The 12,939-nt window shown below is 41.9% G+C and overlaps 1 protein-coding gene across 4 annotated transcripts in view; it reads left to right on the top strand.

Annotated features, from left to right (window-relative positions):
* The first annotated feature begins 812 nt into the window (after nt 1-812).
* Nucleotides 813-12,939, top strand: part of FER (FER tyrosine kinase) — a 155,535-nt gene continuing 143,408 nt past the window's right edge. For 3 of the 4 annotated variants that reach the window (XR_014592506.1, XM_083883765.1, XM_083883763.1), the window contains exon 1: nt 813-855. The gene's annotated coding sequence lies outside the window, so the exon portion shown is untranslated. Of the gene's footprint in view, nt 856-7,508; nt 7,608-12,939 lie in introns of those variants that run through there. The other variant, XM_083883764.1, reaches the window with a different exon arrangement.

Genomic DNA, 12,939 nt, shown 5'->3' with positions numbered 1-12,939 from the left:
CTTTCCCTTCTGATTTTGCCCTTCATTTTTCCTTCCAGTTTTTCTTTCCCCCTTTTTGCTTTAATTCCCTTTTTTTTCCCCACCATTTTTTTCCTTTCTTTTTTTCCTGCCATTTTTTCCCATCCTTTTCCCTTTTTCCTTCCACCCCCCCTCTTCTTTTCCCTGTTTTCTTTTTCTTCCCCCTCTTTTTTCCTTTCTTCTCCTCTCCCACTTTTTAATTTTTGCTCCTTATATCCCCCCCCTTTTTTTCCCCTTCCACACCTAATTCTCTCTTTCACCCCCTTTCTTTTTTCACTTCTCGCTGCCTCTCTCTGGCGCTGAGCTCCCGAAGCATCAGGGACCCCTCTCCTTGTCCATCTGTCCTTGTCCACCTGTCAGGCGGCAGCCGCGGCGCCCGGGAGCTGCTCTGGGCATCCCGGCCCGCCGAGCCCCGCACAGCGCCGACACGGGGGGCTGTCCCCATGTCTGTCCCCAGGGGTGTCCCCATGTCCATCCCCATGTCCATCCCCCGGTCTGTCCCCATGTCTGTCCCCATGTCCATCCCCATGTCCATCCCCATGTCTGTCCCCAGGGCTGTCCCCATGTCTGTCCCCATGTCCATCCCCCGGTCTGTCCCGGCTCGAGGCGGGGGGAGGGGGCGGGGCTTGTTGCCGGGAGACGGAGGCGCGCGGGAGGCGTTGGCGCGACGCGCGTCCCCCCGCCCCCCCCGGCGCGGCGCGTCAGCGGGAGGCGGACCGCGCTGCCATTGGCCGGCGGGGCGGCGGGCGGCGCCGCGGGGATTGGCCGGCGCGGGGTCACGCGGGGCGGGGCGGGGCCGGTGACGCGCGCGGCGGCGGAGGGGGCTCGGCTTGTCAGGTAGGGACGGTCCGCGCGCGCCGCCCGCGCCCCCGCCGCGCCCGCGCCCGGTCCGGCCGCCCTTCCCCCGTCGGCCCTGCCCCGCCCCGGCACCCCCGGGAACACCGGGAACACCGGGAGCGCCGGGAACACCGGGCGGCACCGGGGCGCGGGCGGGCCCCGCGCCGGCTCTACCTGCGGGCGGGCGGGCGGGCGGGCGGAGCGGGGCGGGGCGGGCCCCGGCGGCGCTGGCGGGTCGCTCCGGCGGGGCGGCGGCGGCGGCCGCATCCGGTGGCGTCCCGGCGGCGTCCCGCGGGGAGGTGTCCCAGGCGCCGCTCGCCCGGCGGCGGCTCCGCCCCGGCGGGGCAGGGACAGGGACAGGGACAGCGCGGGGCCCGCCCCGCCCGGGTCCGCCGCCGCGGGGGGAGGCGGGGGCGGGTTCGGCCCCGGTCCGGCGGTGCTGGGCCCCGGTTCGGCGGTGCAGGGCCCGGTCCGGCGGTGCAGGGCCCCGGTGCGGCGGGGCCGGGCGTGTCTGCACCCCTGCCGTGCTCCGGCCGGCCTGGAAGTGTTGGGAGTAACGGGAGGACCCGCCGGCCGTGTCCAGGAGCTGCGGTGGTGACCGTCCCTGCTCCCAGTCACTCCCGCAGTCCGGGACAGCCCGTTTGGGCTCTGGAGTTCTGTCCCCCCCGCGCTGCACCCGAGCCCGGCACAGCACAGCGGCTCCCGGGGCTTGGGCACTGCCCATGGTGGGGCCTGCTGCCCTGGCGCTTTCCCTGTGCCTTGAAATGCTTTGTGTGTTCGGGATTTTGGTGTCCGCACGGGCCCTGAACGCTCATCTTTGGTGTTCGAGAATGGATTGCACAGAAGGGCATTAAACATCCATTTTCACGCTGGAGTATGTTTCTGTTTGGTTGGACTTTACGTGAGCATACACCCCTGAAGTGACACGTCCAGTGTGAACACCAAGGGTTTTCTATAACGTTTAAAACAATCCGGCTCATTTTCTCTGTGCAGGAGGGCGTCACTGCTTTTCAACTACATCTTCACAACTTTTCCCGGCTTTGAGAGAGACCTGCTCAAAGTGCCTTTGCTCTATTGTACTGTAAATTTCTCCAAGAAGTTGTGGTGTGAAAAAAAACCGGAGTGATGCGTGAAATTTCTTGACCAAAAAAAAAATTATTGGATAGTAAAATAAATTTATTAAAGTGAGTTAATTTTACGTGCTAAATTATACCGAACAGCGAGATTGCTTCTACAGTGCATTTTATGTAAGTGCTAGGAAGTGAGACATTCACACATCATCTGCTCATAGTCAAAGCAAATTGCAAATGATGGACACATTGTAAATTGAGTTAGAGTAATTATTATTGTTGGTGAGACAATAACAGTGTCGTTGTCTCCTCCTGTTGTATGTTTGCTCATTTTATAAGTATCTCCTAATGTGTTGACAGAAATTGTCAGTACAGTTAGAACTTTAAAATACACACGTATGGAATGTTAACCCCAATAAAGTTGGGCTTTGAAGATATATTCTTTGAGGGAGAAGATCAAGTCTTGTAGGTACAAGGTCCCTTACTAGCTGAGCAAAAGCTGTTATCCATCACATTACCTGATTTTCTACAACTGTAACTTCATGTCACAGCTGAGTCCTTTATCCTTCCTCAGTTGGTATTTGGCTTGCCAGTGTATAAAATGATTATGTAGAAATAATTCTGACACTCGAAAGCAAGATGGGCTGGAGAAGGTGATGAGTAATACAGAGAATAGAAATTTTCGGTTCCTCTGAAGTTGTTTGATAGGGCTCGAAGATTATCTTAAAAAGATGAAAGGATGTATCAGTGTGGGCACAGGATGTCAGGCCAATTTCAATATCAAAGAACTTCAGTGATGCAGAGGAGAGATGGGCCTTTTTTAGCAGAGGAGGAGAGGTGACATTTGCTTTATTAGGTAAGAGATATTTAACTGAGAGCATGAAAGGGAAGTAAGGCTTGGCTACAGGAGGTGCACCACACTTAGGTTACACGGGATGTATTTCCATACTTAAAATGTTCCGAGTTCAGTGTCCTTCTTCCTGCCGTGGAGAGCAGAGGTGCTTTGGTGTTACAAAAAGTTATGTCGGATGCGAGAGTGGAACATCTGGTGGCCTGTTCTTTATCCATGGGAACCCCCCTGTCCCTGCCCGGTGCCTGTGGTCGGTGTTCCCTGGGCTGGGAAGCAGCAGGGTGAGGGAAGGTGTTTGCCATGTCAGGCTGAAGGCGGAGAGAGCTGGCAGCAGGACCGGAATTGCTCCATACAAGGAGATGGGCTAGGAGCATGAGGTCATCACTTCGCAGGGAGGAGTTTTTTTTTGCAGTGTGTGGGAAGTAGGTCTAGGAAAAGATTTTTGTGCTGGCGGGGAGGAGAAGCAAGGCTGTAAGAGAAGAGAAGAAAGCCTAAATGCATTCCAGTGGGAAGTAAACTGCATATATGCTCCTATTCTAAGATAAAACTGCCCACTTAGTCCTGGCCTAATTGTATTGTTGATGTATTTGCCTTGTGAAAATGGATTTCAGAAATTTAGTGGAGAGCCTTATTCTACAAAAGCGATAGTCTTGGGATTGTTGAATATTCACCTTTTTTTTAGGGAGTTAAAGGATTTAAAATTTGGTGCCTGAAAATATGCAGAAAGTTTCTCCTGTTTAATATTTGTGTCAGGTAAATGTAGTATTTCTTTGGAAAGGTCTATTTTGGAAACTTTCTCAGTAGTGAAACAGTGAAATTCATAGCTTTGTTTCCAGGGTTTGAGAGAAGATAGTTACTTCTCATTTTAAGAGCTATGTGTATGGTCTCATACAGTACATAGAAAGTTTTGGTGAGGATTCTTGAAAGCCAGCAAGAGTTCTTCAAAAATGGCTTTTATTTTTGTGTTTGGGGTTATAATTTTTCTTCTTGTCAGACAGCTTCATTGGATGGAAGAGTTTGATTGCTGTCAGTTTGTAGCATGAAATCATATTTGTGACCATTACTTTAATTCTTTTCTATTTTCTCCTGCAAGTTTAAATGCAGAGCTCAGAGTTTGGTGTAAGGACTCTGAAATAACAGGAAATTTTTTAATGTCTGTGTGTTTCCCTGATGATAATAAAAATAAATTCCCAATAATTTAGGGCTTAATGCTGCTTTTAATCTGAGTGAGTGAACTGTACCTCGTGACATCATGCTACTTTGAATTTCAGGTTGCTGTTTGCTCTATAGTAACCAAGTTCCCTTGCATTACTGCCTTTTATACTTGGGAGAAAATGCCAGGTGCTTTAACCACATGCAATTTCAGACTTTCTTCTTCATATCTGGGTTTCTTACTAACCTGCTTACAGTACTCAGATGTGTGTCATAGCAGTTTGTAGAGACAACTCTCTATACTCATAACTTTACTGCAGTTCAGTAGCTGATTTCTGTCCCCATGTACGGGTTTGACAGAATTACTGGTCTGTGCTAGTCGGCCCTTTAGAATCTTGTTTATGCTGTGGGCTTGCACTTTGAGGAAAAAAGGTATTTTGTTAGGATTTCTGATGTGGCTGCTCTTATTTTCTGCTGAGGGGACAGTTACTACTCGGACCAAATAATTCCTTCAGGTTGTTGGCAGGGTGAATATGGAGTAACAGCACTAATTGCATACTGTGAGAGCTTTCTATGATGTGGCTCTCTAGTGAGACAAACACATGAAACTGTCAGCTATTGAGGGGGAAATAGAACAGCCATGTGTATACTGTTAATCTGTCCTTTAGGTATGCTGTACAATATTGCCTGCAAAATACTATAGTCCACCTGCTAGCCTCTCTTATTACGAGCTAGTAAGAAAATACTTAATGAAGAAGTACTTAATGGTTCTCATGTGTTTGGCATTTTTCTGTATAGCATTCAAATCTTGGTCTGAAGACAGGTAGCTGTCTTGCAATTGTCATTACTTGATCTTAAGTGTCTCACAACTTTTTTTTTTCATACTGTGATTCTGTAAGTGATTTATTTCAACGTGAGGAACTGAAACATTAAGAAATTAAGCTTAAGCATGAAATTAAATTACCATTATTACGACCTAATGAAAAACTAGTTATCTTGTAAGTAGTGGCAACTTGTGAAAAGTTTGTCAGTTGTTGCATATTAGGTAAGTACTCTTTGCCAGAGGCAGAAATTAAATCCAGAGCAGTGTTAAAATGCATTAATCATGAGCCATTTTGTTCCCTGAAATTGCCTGTTTAGTAAATGGGAGACACACAGTTACAGCAATGAGCCTGATAAGAGTTGTGAAGATAAGCCCCTCTGACAGAGTGCTGAATCATACACAGAGCACTCCATCCTGTCTAATAAACGAGTTGGGCATTTCTGGAGAAAAGTGCTGTGAAAGTAATACACAATCACATAGTGCGTATTCCAAAGATGGTGGAATTTGGGTTTGCATCCTCATTTTGTCAGTCTCTTAATTTTGTACTTGGTTTGTCAGCTTTTCTGCTTTTTGCCAGTTCTGTTTATGCCTAACTTTTTGCTTTAGAAAATTTGGAAAATCCTATTCCCTACATTGACAGCCTATTGTAGCTTATATTGTCTGTCATGATATTTGTAAAGTTTGCTGTATGAATTGTGAGTGGCAGTTATAAGTTGTTTTCTCTCTTAATAGAGAGCTGGAAAGGACATGGATTTAATGACTATTTTAATATGACAGGAATTATTTTATTGAATATTTGGTGCTTTAATACTCAGACAAATAACCTATTAATAATTGCTCAGCAGGTGGAGATTGTTAGCTACTACATTCATAAATCACAAAATTCACCTTTGGTAAACCTATAAGCAAGTAGGAGTAGCATCATAAGATAAATCCTGAGTATTGAATGCTTAAAGCTTGTTTTATCTGCTGTTAGCTTGTATAAATTTGATAAAATATGATCGCTGTACTGTATTGATATTGTGTCTACTCAAGTACAGCTTTTTAGAATTATGCTAAAGCTTCTTTTCTATGTTTGGTGTGTCTTTCAGATAGCATCTGACTTCCTAGTTGTGGCTTCTGCTTTGAAATGTTCATGAGTGTAAAATAATAACCCACAACATTTGTACTCTAAGTTTCAGGAAGTACAGATAAGGGGTACATTCAGGCAAAGTGGTTAAGTTCAAAAATGTGATAGCTTAAGCATTGTAAAAATGGTATTTTTAAAACCATCAGCAAAATGTGAGAATTGCGGTGTTAAGAAAGATCATACAACTTTGCAGCAGCTTTTTACTGGTTAAAAAATAGAAAACATGGAATCAGAAAAACACATCCTTGTTTATTTTAGGTGTATTTGTTGTATGTCAGTGCTGTGAATGCTGTGTTTCCTCCCAGCTTTTCTGAAATTTCCATGATATGGTCGATAAACTGAAGTTCATCAGATAAAAGGAAATGCCTAATTTGCCAAATACAGAAAAAATGTTGGCAGTTGAAGTGCGCATCTGAAAAATCAATTCGTTCTAAAGAGTCTGTAGCAAAGACAGAGGAAAGCTATATAATACTCAGTTCTGCCTTTTGGATTAGGTGATTTTGGAGTGCAAAATCTCTCATCAGTGAATGTATTTAATAAATTCGAAGCTACTATTTTAATAAATTTAATTGGCATCCAGATAATCTGATTTATCTAAATGATTTTTTTTTTTTTTAATATGAGTAGGTAGTTATATGCCATTCTTACTGAGGTCACAATCTCAGTTCGAGTCAGTTCTTGTGTTCCTTCACGGTCTCTTAGTTTTCCATGCTGCATGCCTTCTAGCTCTGCTTCTCTGGAGCCAGGTTGTACTTTCTGAAAGGAGAGCAGCCCATAGCTAGAGGGAGTTTTCTCTGGGCTCTGCTTCAGCCCCAATGTGGAAATTCATTGCAGCAGATGTGAACCCTTTGCGGAACAGTCTTCAGGAAGTATCCAGTCCCCGTATGCCATGTGTCCCAAGGCTTCCTGTTTCCAGGAAGCTTGCAGTGCATACCCTGTGCAAAAATCAGTCCAATGGGCTGTGATACGGTGATTTCTTGTGCTCTAGTATTTCATCACCAAAGTCACCCCATCCAGGCTTGGGGAATTTAAGTGGGGATGTAGGGATTAGCAGTGTGGATGTGGTCAGTCTGCTTGTGAGGGGGGGAGCTGCCATTTCCAAAGATAAGCAGATGATTGTCAACATTTGATCATTACCATAGCATGGCTTCTGTCCTCTACAGAATTTTTCTCAGATTAAGTTGGGATTTCAGGTTTAGAGATGCAGTCAAATTCCCTTTAGCTGTCTCAGAGTACAGTAAGGCAAGAATTCTGAGGAAGCTAAATAACCCTTTCTTACAGTAAAACGTTATTGTCATCTCTAACTTGTTTCTGAATGATGCCATGTTATGCCAAGCATATTGTCCTTTTAAATGAAAGATTGGCTGCCTGATATAATTTCTGGAAAAAACAGTTTTGGGAGGCAGAAGGAAAGACTGGATATGAAATAATAAGCTACTGCAATAAAGTTCAGATAGGCTGAATCGTATATATGCAAATAAATTTCATGTGAAGGGTCTAAGCATGCACGTGCACTTCAGGACCACTTGTCCAGACACCTGGAAGATTAAACCTCTAGCACTTTTACCTGTTTGTAATAGCATCCATTACTTAAAGCATATAAATAGCATCCATTACTTAACATTTTCAAATGAGAATACCATCCTTCTTTATAACTTAGGTGTTCTTTATAACTAGGATGGCTAATGAGACCAAAACAAAAATTGACTGGAACTCAGAAAAGAATAGGTAGGTTTCATCATGTATTTTGGTATTTATTTGTAGAATGTGTGTATTAAAATTTGTTATACACTTAAAGCATGTACAAAGAAACAAATGCATAGTTCAGTCGTCTGCATTTCTGGTGAGAGTAACTATATCCCATTTAACACAGAGTTACCACGATATCTTTTAGGATATGGAGCGTGGGAAGGAGCAGTCATTCAGCTCAGGAACAGCAAACAAAGGCTTGGGGCAACACCTTTCACTGAACCACATGATATGTTATATTTCCTGCAGTGCAACAACCTGGAATATTGGCAGTTGGGAAGAGAGAGAACTCTCTCATGGACCTGTGGTCCTCGTGGCCAGTATTTTCTGTACAAAATGCTGTGTAATCAAGCTACATTAAGTGTGGTACAATGATGCCAAGTAAATAAGTGACCTCGAGAAGACTGAATGAACAGTGAGTTAACTAAGTAGAGGATGTAATGAACCAGAAGGATGTAATTAGTTTAATGAAGGAGGAAAGAAGAAGAAACATCTGATTGCTCTTTCAGTTTCTTTCCAAAGAGCATTAAGTACTGGGAACTAGATAATGTTTCTTCTGGGGAGACCACTATTGTCATATATTACAGACCAATGGCAGATTTGTTATCTAATTGCTTTGTCTGAAGTGAGGCATTCTGGCTGATATTGGGCCATAGGAAGAAATTAAATGCTTCTAGACGTTTTAAAGTATTTCACATCCTGTGGATTTATCTTTTTCTAGGGCTGTTCTTAAATCTTGAGAGCTAAGACAGTGCTGCTGGGAGAAGCTTCTAGTAGTGTGCTGGGTTTCTAAGTTGAAATGTACAAAATGGCAGCAGCCAGATGAATTTTGGGACTTGAAGTCTTCAGAAGGAGTTATAGGTGTAGCTTTGTGATGATGAGAGACCCTCAGTAGGAGTATTCTTCAATCCTTTTCCCCTGAAGAAATGCTTACGTAGGCAGCCTTGGGACTGAGAGTTTCCGTGTGGGTTTTATGTGTGTGTTAATCCCAACTTGCCATATATTCATCTTGAGATAGATGGATCTCAAGATGTGAAATGCTGCTTTCAGAGATTTGGGGTATTTTTTCAAATAAGGAAGACTGCTTCCTACCTTCAGACTAAAGAATTTAGTATCTAATTGAAATCTAAATATCTAAGAGAGATCAGCAAATAAATAAATTAAGGGTGCTTAGACTAACTCTTTAGTCAAGATGGTTACTACAAGTACTTTTTAATTTCAATGTTGAGTTTTTCTAGAAGTTGTTTCTACCTTCATTAGTCATCTAAGACAAGAAACCCCTTGGAAATGCAATAGTTTAATTTTCTTAAGTTACTCTTTTTTGCTCAGAAGTTTCTTTAGCACACTATATAATACACACTTTAGGTGAGCTTGAGTCACTGATGTATTTTTTATTCTGTTTTCAATTTGTGGCAAATTTTTGGATATTTGAACATTATGTATTTCTTCATAATTCTGGAACAGTCCTTCTGTAGCTGATAGAGTTGGCTAACGGGGCTGGAGGTGCACAGTACCTGCCTGCAATAGTCACTTTTAGCAGCCTTATCTTTCTCAATTCATTTTTCTTTTAGGATCTAGTGTGGAGATACATGCTGCAACACTACAGAATTCAGAGTTCAGTGAAAATATGTTGGTCAGGAGCTCTACTGAGGCCGTGCTTTTCTTTGCCTTTCCTTGAGTCCTGGAGCTGAATTTAGGGAAAGTGTAATTCTTGGAAAAATAGAGGAGGGAAAGTGTTGTTTTTTTTTTTTTTTTTTTTTTTTTTTTTTTTTTTTTTTTTTTTTTTTTTTTTTTTTTTTTTTGTTTTTTTTTTGTAAACACATGAAAGGTATTGAGAAATTAGGTGTGTTTGCCTTTGAAAGTAAAAGAAGGAGGTATGACTTATTTTGTCACTTTTTCAGAGTTAACAAGGCAACAGAAGAGTCTTGAAGCATTAGTGACAGAATGTGACTTCTTTCAGCTAGACTAGCTCTTTTCCTCCTAACCTGTGTCTACCTTCACCTTGTTTTTCTGACTGGTGAGATTCAGTCTTGTTATTTAGCTTTGACTGCGAAGTTGAAACTTCTACAGGGTGGAAACAAAACTGTTTGAGTAACTGCACCTAAAAAGCACTGCATGGTTCACTACCAGATGTCAGCTCTACTCTTTGCCCATTTCACAGGTGGCCTGAGATGATAAAGAACATGCTGAGAAAGTTACCAGGCCATGGGAAGTAGCAAACAGCTGAAGGAGACTGAGATTACTGTTTAGAATAGTCTTGGCAAATGGGAGATGTCATCTGGAACAAAGCAGGGATCAGTGAGTATGAAAGCTCACTGGCTGTCTGGACAGAATGGATGTGTGGTGGGGGAGAATGAAGTTCTGTGGAAAAAGAACGTGAATTTTTGGATAATGAACAAATAAGTATATATTATCAAGTTGTTAGGAAGGGGATAAGCACTTGGACAAGGAGGTTGAAAGTAACTTCAAGTAACCTCTCTGTTCTTGTCAGAGTTGGTTGGTCCTACAGTACCCCACTGTTTCAGCTTCTGACTTCTTGTGTGAGATGGAGGCCAATTGCAGGGGTTTTAGAGGATAGCAGTGGTTTAGAAAATGGTTTAAAATGAAAGATTGAAAAAATTAGAATTGTGTCTTGTGATTCAAGGGAGAGAAGCTGGGAGCCTTGTTTTTGGGCTTTTATCTGTTTTGTCTTTTTTTTTTTTTTTTTTTGGACTGCTGATAAGTGTAAATCCTATTCTTCAATGGAGCCATTTGCATTTATTTTTAATAACATCACAGCTGCAGGAACTGCTAAGGAAAAATGTCTTCCTACAGGTGCAGAGATGGGAGTGTACTTTTTGAGGATATTTGTATATGACCAAGTAAAATCCATGTAGCTCAGTACTTGCTACTCTCAGATAAGAAGGGGCTGTTGGCACAAATGTAGAGTAATAGTTCCTGTTCTGCTTCTACAGTTTAGAGATATCTTGAGATGGAACTCATGCTGTTCTACAGGTCTGTTTTTTAAATTAATTTTTATAATAATTTTGTACTTCTTTGTTTCATGGTCTCAGAAATGTCTTTAGGCATTGAATTATCTCATTTAATTATTTACTGGGCAAATAAGGATGTAAGAGCAACTTCTTAAAAATTTCATTTGGTGTTCTCAAGTTCTTCTGGAAAACACTTCAGGCATCTGATGTACCATATCACTTTGTGCTATAACTTTTTTTTTTTATTTTGGTGTACTTTGATCTTACACCTGTCATTCTTAACTGCTTTGTGAGCTAAAAATTCTCTTTTCTCTGTGTGTAAGCTGCTCCATGCTATGATCAATATTATCTATGTCTTTTTCGGTCCTTTATGTTTTTCATGAGCTGGAAGAACTTGAACATAGAGCATTGCCACTAATGTATCAGTAGCATATAAACATGTTATGTTTTCCCTTCCCTTCATTAAAAAATAGTCTGGTGTTCTGGATGGTTTCTAACCTGACTGTTTGAAAGCACTGAATGCTACAACTTTTTCTGGTACTGTTATTAAATAGCTCCTACCAGTATATTATGTTGCATTTATTGGCATGTGAGTTAATCTGCTGTTTTCTGTGCTTGCTGCTTCGTTTTCTGAGGTTTTGTGGGTTTTGTAATGATCTGTAGGTTTTGATTAATCACAATAATTTTGTATAAAGTGCAGATGCTCTGTAATGACATAGGCAGGTAACCATTCTGAAGAGTAGCCCAAGTGCTGGCACAGATTATGGTGAGGCATTTGAGCTCTCTCCCCTGTCAATCTTTGTCTTTTAAGTCTTACCCTGCAAGGTCTTCATTTCTCTAGTAGCTTCCGATCAGACATCATCAGACACGTCCTACTTCCAGCACCTTTTCCCACAGGATCCTTGATGCTTTCACAGAACTCTTTAAGTTGTGAAACATGATTTTGCTCTACAAAAGCTGATTTTTTTTTTTTTTTTTTTTTTTTTTTTTTTCTTTCTTTCTTTTAAATTATTCTAGATTCTTAGGCATGGTTTTAACCACGTAGCTTGTGCAGTATCAGAGTCAGCCTGTGTTGTGCTTCTTCTGCTTGCCTTGTCACATCTGAAAGAAGTTTGATTTATTTTCCACTCTTGATTCTTCTTTGCTTGGCTCACCTTAAGCCTAAGTTTTTGTGGAATCAATAATTTGGAAATTTGATAGCTGATGCTTCAATGCTTTGGCTCAATAGCATCTGACTCTGGTGAATGCTTACTGTTAATTTGATGTTTTTAATTGCTTCTTGGATGCCTAATTTTTAGAAAATGCATTATATGTTATAAATTTAAAGAGTATCTGATTTGGGGATTGGCCTTAACTGTCTGGGTAGTAATTTCAGAAAACAACAGGTCATCTAGTTTTTTTGTTCTGTCTTTAATTTATAAATTTGTCTTTTATATCTTCGTTAGCTAGTGGATTATTGCATTGAGGTAGCAAGATGTTTGTAACTATCAGATTCTGATATGTTTGAGCTCAGAAATAGCAGTAGGAGTTTTGTGAGATTTTATTGCCCTCTGACAGATGGCTGTGCAATTCACTGGAAAGCGTTTATTATGCTTCCGTGTACTAGCTGGTGTTTGCCTATCAGTTAGACCCATATTGGACTTGCATTGCTAGGTTTAAGTTCTGCTAATGACCTGTGTGTAGATGACAAAGATGCACATAGGTAAAAGTCAATAATAACTGAAATTCTAAAGAAAAGTTGGGCTTGCATTTAATTTTCACACTAACAAACAAAATTCTGCTCTCTAAAATATGTGGTTCTTTAAAAAGAAAAAAAAAAGAGTATGTTCATTGTTTGTGTTCAGGGAGCAGAAGATAGAATGTTTTTGTGTTGAAGTGGCTCCAGTCTGTTGTTTCATTTGATAAATGGAAGTTTTTAAGGGCTTCATTTTACCACATGCGATTCTTAACATCTGCTTGGAACCCGAATGTGCCCAGGTGCTGGTGGTGATGTTTGTTCCACCTTCATGAGTCCCATTTGAATGGGGATTAGGACTTGTGTTCCTGTCCAGTGACAGTCTGGTCTTTCCACCCAGTTTGTATTTGTGTTAGAAAGACTGGAGCCAAATTTACACTGATGTTTTGCTTCTGCTTGTACTTTTTGCTAGTGGAGAATTTCCTTTGGGCTTTGCAACTTCGGAACAAATGATTTTATGTCTGTTTTTTAGAAATGTGATGAATTTTATAATGCTTGTAACCTCCTGTGGTTTTTTTCCCCTTTCATATCTGCTTGCATAGCTACTGTTCCTTTGCAGTGCCTGAATCCTAGCATCACTTAGTCTTGTCTATTTTTGGTCATG

This window comes from Zosterops lateralis (genome assembly GCF_965231275.1).
Source record: "Zosterops lateralis genome assembly, chromosome: Z".
Taxonomy (NCBI): Eukaryota; Metazoa; Chordata; class Aves; order Passeriformes; family Zosteropidae; genus Zosterops; species Zosterops lateralis.
This window is presented reverse-complemented; position numbering and strand designations above follow the sequence as displayed.